Raw genomic sequence first — 9541 nt, forward strand, 5'->3', positions numbered from 1 at the left:
TAGTGATGAATATAATGAAGTTAACTGGTGAATATGTTCTATTCTGCGAGGTTTAAGTACTGAAAGGATGTAAATGTGAACAGCATAATTGGTTTGTTAAGAAATTAGTTGGGCTAAATATTAAAACTTTATAGTCAAAATATCATATTAAGAAAAACTTTAGTAACTAAGTAACATATATATCATGTTCCCACTTGGATTTTTTATAATTTATTTTGTAATAAACATATGAGTTAAATAATTAAAAAGTACATATATATATATACCTTAAAATATTGGACAAATTAAACAATGGTATACTTTCCGTTAATTAGTTGAATCAAGTATTAGATAGTTGAAATGAAAAGACATTCTTCTTTCTAAAGACTTCTCCAATCTAATACCATTCACAAGGGGAGATTTTTTATAGTTATTTTGCTACATTGATATAACATAAACAATAATCCAAAAGTCAATACGTCCCATGGCAAAGCAATTAATTGGACCAGATTGTAGTTGATGTAGCTTGCTTGCTTAATATTTCTTGTAAAGAAACCTGTGAAAGACGATGAACATTATGACAATGAGGAGGACGATGCTTGAGACATCCTTGGTGATGAGGATAAAGAAATCCGTTAAGTCGAAATCATGTTTTGTGCTAGCTTTTCAAGTAATGAAAAGAAGTAAGCATAGACAACCCTTCCCGTATTCATTTTCGGGTTTCCTGCTATATCCCTGGCTAGCAGTTTTGTTATGAGAATGCCATTTCAAAAAAACATAATTGGGTTATTAGTGTATATTTTGAGTACTTCATAGACAAAATATTATATTAAGAAATACTTAGTAAAATATACACCATGTTGCCACTTGCATTATTGAAAGTAATCTTGTATTTAAATGTGAGTATCTATGAAAAATATACAATGCATAATAATGACAAAACAATGTGAGCATATACTTCATGTTTAGCTATAGTTCCATCAAATATTTAAATCACATTGTGGTTTTTTATTGAATAATAAAAAAACGTGCATTTAAGCCATTTAATCTAAATTGACGTTATATATTATTGTATGATATTTAAATATATTCTTTCTCATGAAGCAAAATACATGCATGAATATCATTTTCACTAAGAGAAATACGATATAGTTAATTTGATAATTCAAATTTAAGTATAATAGACAATTTGCATCAAATATTCTTTTATGGAGATAAATATACATTTTATGAAATATTAAGCGATCAAAGAATATAAATATAAATAAAGGAGATTGAGGTTTTATAAGTTTGACAGGTTAAGGATTAGGACTTTTAAAGAAGTAGATGTACATTTTTTTGTCTTAGGTGAGTAGTTGATGATTTTCCCAATTTGGGACATATGTGTAGTTAAAATGTTTAAAAACTATATGCAATATACAAATTAATGCAATATGCTTTAAATTATTTGATAACTACCTATGAAAGTATTTTTAGTGTTTTATGAATATTACATATGCCATATACTTACGAAAGAATACTATTGGAAATAAGCATGCTTGGATTCATGCGTAATTGTGCATGAACTTCCATGATTTTATACATTCTAGACATTACTGGGATGATACTACCCTATAATAGATTGTGATCTATCTAGTTCCAAAAGCAAAGGTAAGGACCTTATGAACATATTCCAAAAAGATAACGGTCTTGAATGAAGCTCTAATGTTGGATAATCTTTATGGGTATTGGTTAATATGTAGTATTTGTTTGATTTACGTAATTTGAATAAATGGTTATTGACTAGGTCATAGGAAGTGCATATACATGTGGGTGTACCGGGTCTTTAAAGAAACTTATTCTCTAGGAATAATTAGTTTAGCTTTAGGGTGTAACAAACTCCGTCATCCTTGATTTCAAGATTCTTATCCATTCCTCTTAAGGCTTCACTTGCCACGTTTTCAGATTTCAAGGCTTCTATTTGAGCTTCCTTGATTTGTGTAGACATGTGTGAATGAATAGTCATGGTTAAGGATTTCACTCGGTAGCCCAAATATTCCTTTCGGTTGAGGGCATCGGCTACTACGTTAGCTTTCCAGGGATGATAACGAATGTCGCGTTCGTAATCATTTAGTAGTTCTACCCACCGTCTTTGTCGCATGTTGAGTTCTTTCTGGTTGAGGATATGCTGGAGGCTTTTATGATTGGTGAAGATTGTACACTTCGTGTCGTAGAGATAGTGCCTCCAGATCTTTAAAGGGAAAACGACTGCTCCTAGCTTGAGATCGTGCGTCGTGTAGTTTACTTCGTGCGTCTTCAGTTGTCTTGAGGCGTAGGCGATGACCTTCCCTCGCTGCATTAGAATACATCCAAGTCCTTGGTTTGATGCATCACAGTAGACCACAAAGTCTTCTGTTCCTTCTGGTAAGGTTAAAATAAGTGCACTGCATAGGGCTCGCTTTAGTGTTTGGAATGCGATGTCTTGTTTTTCTCCCCAGTCGAAGGTTACACTCTTCTGAGTCAGGGTGGTAAGTGGCTTAGCAATCCTTGAGAAGTTTTGTATGAACCTACGGTAATACCCGGCGAGGCCCAAGAATTGTCGGATTTTTGTTGGAGTCCTTGGAGTTGTCCAGATCGCGATTGCCTTGATTTTGGCCCTCCTTGCTGACCACGTGACCTAGGAAATCTACTTCCGGAATCCAAAATTCGCACTTTGAGAATTTTGCATATAGCTTCTCTGTCCTTAATGTTTCCAAAACTTGGCGGAGGTGTTGGCTATGTTCTTCCTTGCTCCTTGAATAGATAAGTATATCATCTATGAACACGATCACAAATTTATCCAGGAAGGGACGACATAATCGGTTCATCAAGTCCATGAACACCGCTGGTGCATTTGTCAATCCAAAGGGCATCACTACAAACTCGTAGTGACCATAACGAGTTCGGAATGCCGTTTTGGGAATGTCTCCTTCCAGGACTCGCAGCTGGTGATACCCAGATCTTAGATCGATCTTTGAGAAGTAGCTCGCTCCTTGTACTTGGTCGAACAAATCGTCTATGCGCGGTAAGGGATATCAATTCTTGATCGTCAGTTTGTTCAGTTCTCGGTAATCGATGCACATGCAAAAAGATCCGTCCTTCTTCTTTACGAACAGGACCGATGCTCCTTATGGTGTGAAGCTCGGTCTGATGAAGCCTTTGCTCAACAGCTCGTTTAGTTGACTGGACAGTTCCTGCATCTCGGCTGGGGCTAGACGGTATGACGATTTTGCTACTGGGGTAGCTCCGGGAATCAATTCGATCCTAAACTCGACTTGGCGCTCCGGTGGGACTCCTGGAAGATCCTCTGGGAAGACGTCTGGGAAATTGCAGACTTCTGAAATGTCTTTAATGTCTTTCGATTCTCGTTTCTTGTCTACCACGTGGGCTAGAAAGGCATGATATTCCTTGCGAAGGTATTTTTTGGGCTTTGACGTAGGAGATGAGTTGTAAATTTGTACTGGGTTTGTCACCATAAATGACAAGAGTTTTGCCGCTTGGCAGATTGTGGCGAACGGCCTTTTCGTGACAAACTATATCGGTATGGTGAAGGCTTAACCAGTCCATACAGATGATGACATCAAAACTTATTATAGTAATTGGCATAAGATCAATTTGGAATAAGTGCTCATTTAAATTTCATATACAGCCTATGTACATATCGTTTGTACTTTCCGTTTTACCGTTTGCCATTTCTACAGTGAATATTTTATTGAGTGGTTGGGGTTTTTGATTAAGTAAGTGTTTGAATTTATGACTCACGAAACTCCTCTCTGCATCGCAGTCAAAGAGTATGCATGCATAAATGTCGTTGAGGAGAAACGTACCCGTAACCACCATGGGATCGACTTTGCTTCGTTCTGCCCAATTGCCAACACTCTCCCTACACCGCCAGTATTCTTCGCCTTAGGGAAATCCCTCTTGAAGTGCCCAGTTTCCCCACACCCATAACATGCCTGGCATACACCAGTACCAGGAACTTGGGTGATTGGTCGTGCCGGTGCCTTACAGAAACGGGCAGTGTGCCCTTTCCTGTCGCAGTTTTTACAGTGCATCTCCCAGCAATTACCGTGGTGATGGTAATTACATGTATTGCACTTTGGCAGGTTCCTAGCATATTACTTCGTTGGTGCGGGGGTAGCGGGAACAACAGTGGGGGCAGTAGCGGCATGGACCGCCACTATTTGTTTCTTTGAAGGTTCTTGCGAAGTTTGACCTTTTCTTTTGTTCCAAAACTTCTTGTTGTTGTTGTTGGCATTGTTGTCATTGTTGTTGCTTCCTCTGGTTGGTTCCGGGACGACTATTGTGATAACTTGGCAGACCCAATGATCAACGAGAGATTGTGCCAGTTCCTTGGCGCTGTCAAACGTTGTGTGTTTGGAAGCTAGCACACTTCCTCGAAGTTGGGATGATAGCCCTCAGATATACCTTTCCACCTTTTGGCTTTCCAGAATCATCATTCCTGGGCAAAGTATTATCAAGTCACTGAATCTATTTGTATAGCCTGTAATGTCCAAGCCCACCATCGAAAGGCCCCAAAGCTCCTGCTCGAGTTTCTGAATCTCGCGTCTTGGACAGTACTATCGTAGTAGCATTCGTTTCAGGTTCTCCCAACCCATGGAGTTTGCCACCACCAGAGTTAGTGACTTGACGTGGCCATTCCACCATGTTAGGGCTCGCTCGGAGAAAGTACAGGCGGAAAATTTTACTTTGCTTTCTTCGGGGCATGAGCATATCTCGAACACAGGTTTCGTTTTCTAGATCCATTAGGATAAAGCCATCACTCCCCCAGTTCCATTAAAGGGGATGGGTTTGCTGTTGGAGAAGTCTTTGTAAGTACATTCCCTGGAACGACCTTGGTTTTGGCCATTTGTAGAGCTGTTTATCCCTCCTCCTGATCCGTTGTTACTCATTTGTGCCATTGTTGTGGTTACGGCGGCTGTTATAGCAGCTTGAAAGGTAGCAGTGTCCATCGATGGAGGGGGTGGTGGAGGTGGTGCTGGTGCTTTATTTGTATCGAAACGTCGGGGATTTCTTCTTGGTGGCATGATTCTACCACAAGTTAAGAGAGGAATGCTTGATAAGTTAGTTGAAATGATTAAGGGATGTTTATACATTTTAGTTCTGAACATTTCTGGTTATTGTATGTTAACGAAAATTTTCAAAAGAAAACAAGCGTATGATTAATGAGATACTCAAGGAAGTAATAAATGCGTGTCAATTTCATTGATATTAGTATATGATACAACGATTAGGAAAATTTGACCTTTCATAGGTCTAGGTTATATCAATGAAAGTGGGAAAATTTGACAGCATTCCGGCCTCCGAATTGTGTACTCACAATCCGTCGGGTTTACATTTATACAAGAAAAGATAACACCAACACTTAGCCGATAAATATAAATATAGCGTCAGAAATACGCGTTCTATTCCGAGCGGGTAAGACGCTGCGGACCAGGGTAGGTAGTTGTGGAAGCCTTAGCTCGGGCTACTTGATGTTCAGCCTCGATGATATGCCTTTCCATTGCGGCTTGTTGCTCACGGAACTCCCTTACATCGGCTCTAGTAGCAGTAATGTCTTTCTGAAGGGAAAAGGTGGCTCCATTGTCCGATCCTGTTCTTCGTTCAGACGACGAAGAGGTACCGCAGTGACAGCATCGGTAGCCTCAATGTCCAAGAGTTGGCTGGCATTTGCTCTTGCTTGCTCGCCTTGGTTGGCAATGCGACGAACCATGACAGGGAGTGCCCTGTCAGCCGAACCCCCGTTGCGGAGGTTATAAAAGCTTTGTAGGCCTGTCATCAAAGTTCCGCATGCGGAATTCATGGAATTGGAGTATCCCCAAGAGATTTTCAATTGATAAACTTGACAGATCCTTTGATTCTTCCACTGCCACGGCCACATATTCGAATTTATGAGTGAGACTCCTTAGTATCTTTTGAACAAGCCTCTTATCTTCAATGTCTTCTCCCTTTAATCTCATTTGATTCACCAAGGCAATCACATTTTGTAAAAGTCTTTAGTGATTTCTAATTCCTTAATTCCCAAGCTATCAAATTTATAATGCAATGTTTGTAAACACATTGCTTTTACTCTATCTTCTCCCCTATAACCATTATACAATGTATCCCATGCCTCTTTAGAAGATTTTGTACATGCTATCCTCTTGAAGATGGGATCATCAACCGCTTGCTAGATAAGGAACAACGCTTTCTTATCTTTCTTTTGTAATTCCTTTAAATCCTTTTCTTATTGTGCAGTGGGATTCTCTGGTTGAGAGATGCCTTTATCCACGATACTCCATAGATCCAAAGATTCATATAGAACCTTCATCTGGATACTCCAGTGATGATAATTTTTACCATTTGATCCTGGTAATTGTGTTTGATAAAGAATGTTGTTCGTAGCCATCTTTCATGAAAGAAACGAGATATCTTTTTGATTTAGAATTTTCGGCTCTGGTACCACTTTATTGGAATCAAACCAAGATTTAACAAGAAGTGCAAAAGTTTTCTCTGCAAATATATATGAAGAACGAAGAAAGAAATCAGGGGATGTTTATATAAGAAGACAAATATATTCCTTTTTATTGATCCATTGACAACATTTACATCAAGACATGAAGACATATATGTATACAATTTTGGTAACTCTCATATGTCAATCACTTTCCAAAGGACAGAACTGTTGACCAATTTTAAATATTAAATTAATTCTAATATTTTTGAATACGTCTAGCTTAATGTTCAAGAAAATAAATTCTAATATTCAAATCACAAAATAAATTCAATTAATATGTAAAATTACCTATAATAGGATGTTCGAGAAGGAGAACCACTTAAATTATCAAAATCTATCATTCTAAAATATCAGTTTCTCGTTTAATTCGATTACGAGTTTGTAGCAAGGAGACTTTTCATGAGGTGGCAATGGACATTAGTAACCCCAGTTTGGTGTTGTCGGAAAATAGGGCTATGCGCCGTCGTTGAATAGAGACCATGCATGTACAATCACCGTCGTAGAGTAAATGAAAGGAGTGTTAGAGGTAGGGTTCTAACTTGGAACCTGAATGAGAGAAACTCCCCTTCTTCATTTGATTTCTTCGCTTATTTTTTGTATTTCTTCGGCTTTTGTTTTTAATTCCTAGACTTTGATTTCTCACATTTTGTCTATAAAAAACAAAGAATTAAAAAGATGGAAAAGATTTTTTTTTTTAATTTCTCATTATCTTCTTTTCAATGTCAAACAAAAAAGAGAACCGGATCTAAATCTCTATACCAACATGAACTAAATAAAAACGCATGTCGACATCCAAATGGGATTTTGAAATAAGAATATATAGGTGCCTATTAACTTGTACATCTCAATAAATTAATATGTATCATATAATACTATAAATATAAATATAGATATATGGTACACACCGAATGTAGACGCATTATTAATTTTCCTCTAAAACGGTAAACGTCATCTTATTATGATATCTTAAGTTTCGAAATTAGAAAAGCAAAGAACAGGTAGAAAACTACAATCACCATAGATAAATATATAATCAAGCGTGAAAGCCCAAAATTCATATATCTTCATTTCAAATGTTTGGGTAGAGATGTTGAGGCAGTCGTGGTTTGGCGATGAGCACAAGTGGCTTAGCCAAGCTAATTAAGGTCATCATGATTTTCATCAAGATTAATTGGAACTTCTTTACATATCGGCTTCCAAGTGAACCCTTGAAGCATTCTGGCTAACATTATTGTAGTGATTGTAGATCCCAACACCACTGCAGGACAACCACGTTTCCCGGTGCTAAATGAAATCATTCTCAACTCATCATCAGTAAGAACCACTTGCTTTTCTGCCCCTTGTAGATGACGATCTGGATTAAACCGCAATGGATCAGCCCACACATTTGGATTCCTTCCTAACCCACGTCGACTAAGCAGCACATGACTACCCTTTGGTATAAAGTAACCGGCAACAGTAGTGTCCATGGTCGAAACATGGGGTGGATTAAAAGCTGCAAAGGGGTGTAACCTAAATGCTTCCTTGATACACGCTTTTAGGTAATTGAGTTGGGGTAAGTCTTGCTCTTGGACAAGCCGACTGCGACCTACAACATGGTCCAGCTCCTCCACCGCTCGTTTTAAGAGAGTGGGTTCATTCATCATCTCTCCCATTGTCCATTCTACTGCGTTCGAGGGATTATCAACCGTTGCACCCATTATTTCCTTAAATTAGGCAAGACAATAAACACAGGAAAGTCACTTTTCATGCAGACACAATGGAAAGTGTAAACGTAAAGTAACATCCACAGGGTCACTAGTATATCAATATTTTTACTAGTTGCATGTAAAGGTAAATAGTGAGAGATTGGGAGAGGCTTACAATAATCTGGGCTTTGATCTCCACTATTGTAACCTTAGGGTTGTCATGTTGGATAAGAACATCTAGCAGATCATGTTTCTCCATTCTATCTCCATTTTCCCACATCTGTATCCGTTCATTGATCAATGGGTCTTGATACTTTCGAGCAATTTTGAGTGCTGACCTCATGCTCTTTTCGTGGCCATCAAAATCAGTCTTCCCTCTCAACCATGGGTGATAATCTGTAATGCAAAATGCATAAAGATACTTTAGGATGTTAAAAATAGCAGCGATATGTTCAGTTTCCTCTTCACCAGGCGCACCATCTTCACTTTCTTTCCCAAAAAACCTTCTTCAAAAAATCATGTTTCTCATTAAGTTTCCACAGAAATGTTGGCTCACCATTCGAATGTTTATTAATCCCCCATCAGTTATGTTATCTGCGTTCTCTATTTGACTGCATACGTACCCAAGCAACTGGTTGGCTTCTTGGTCACGTTTGGGTTGCAACCATTTGTGCACTTGGGAGGAGAGCATGTCGCGGCTTATAATTCTTCTCATCTTCCTCCATTGGTCTCCATTGGACATGGCAGCTGTGTGATAGCCGTCGCTCATCAGATATGCAGAAATGAAATCAGGCCTTGAAATGAATATTGCCTCTTGTTTCTTTAGGAACTCGCATGCTATCTCTGGGGAGGTGACTGTGATGACATGAGTTGAAGATCCCAGTCGGATACAAAGTATTTTGGTGTTGAACTGATCCATGAGGTCGTGGATCCACCTAAAAGTTGGTTGATTTAGGAGCATTTGGATAGTACATCCAATGAATGGCAAGCCCATTGGACCAGGTGGCAGTGGGTGTCGGTAGCTTAAAGATTTTTTGTAAAGAAACCTGGCACAAAAGATGAGCATAATGACAATGATCAGGACGATGATTATTGGAGACATTATTACTGATGAAGCTAATGAAGTTAACTGATAAACATTTTCAGTTCTGGAAGGTTTAAGTACTCAAAACGGATGTGAATATGAACAGCATAAGCGGTTTGTTAACAAATTAGTTGGGCTAAATATTAAATACTATATAGTCAAAATATCATATAAGGAAAAAATTTAGTTACATATATATTATGTTCCAATCTAATAGGGTTCACATGGGGGGAGATTAGTTATAGTTATTTGGTA

At 38.4% G+C, this 9541-nt stretch overlaps 1 pseudogene; it reads right to left on the reverse strand.

The window, feature by feature from the left end:
• Positions 1-7583: 7583 nt before the first annotated feature.
• LOC111878231 (tyrosine N-monooxygenase-like) lies at positions 7584-9232 on the reverse strand (annotated as a pseudogene).
• Positions 9233-9541: the final 309 nt, after the last annotated feature.

Source organism: Lactuca sativa, chromosome 2, assembly GCF_002870075.4.
Source record: "Lactuca sativa cultivar Salinas chromosome 2, Lsat_Salinas_v11, whole genome shotgun sequence".
Classification (NCBI taxonomy): domain Eukaryota; kingdom Viridiplantae; phylum Streptophyta; class Magnoliopsida; order Asterales; family Asteraceae; genus Lactuca; species Lactuca sativa.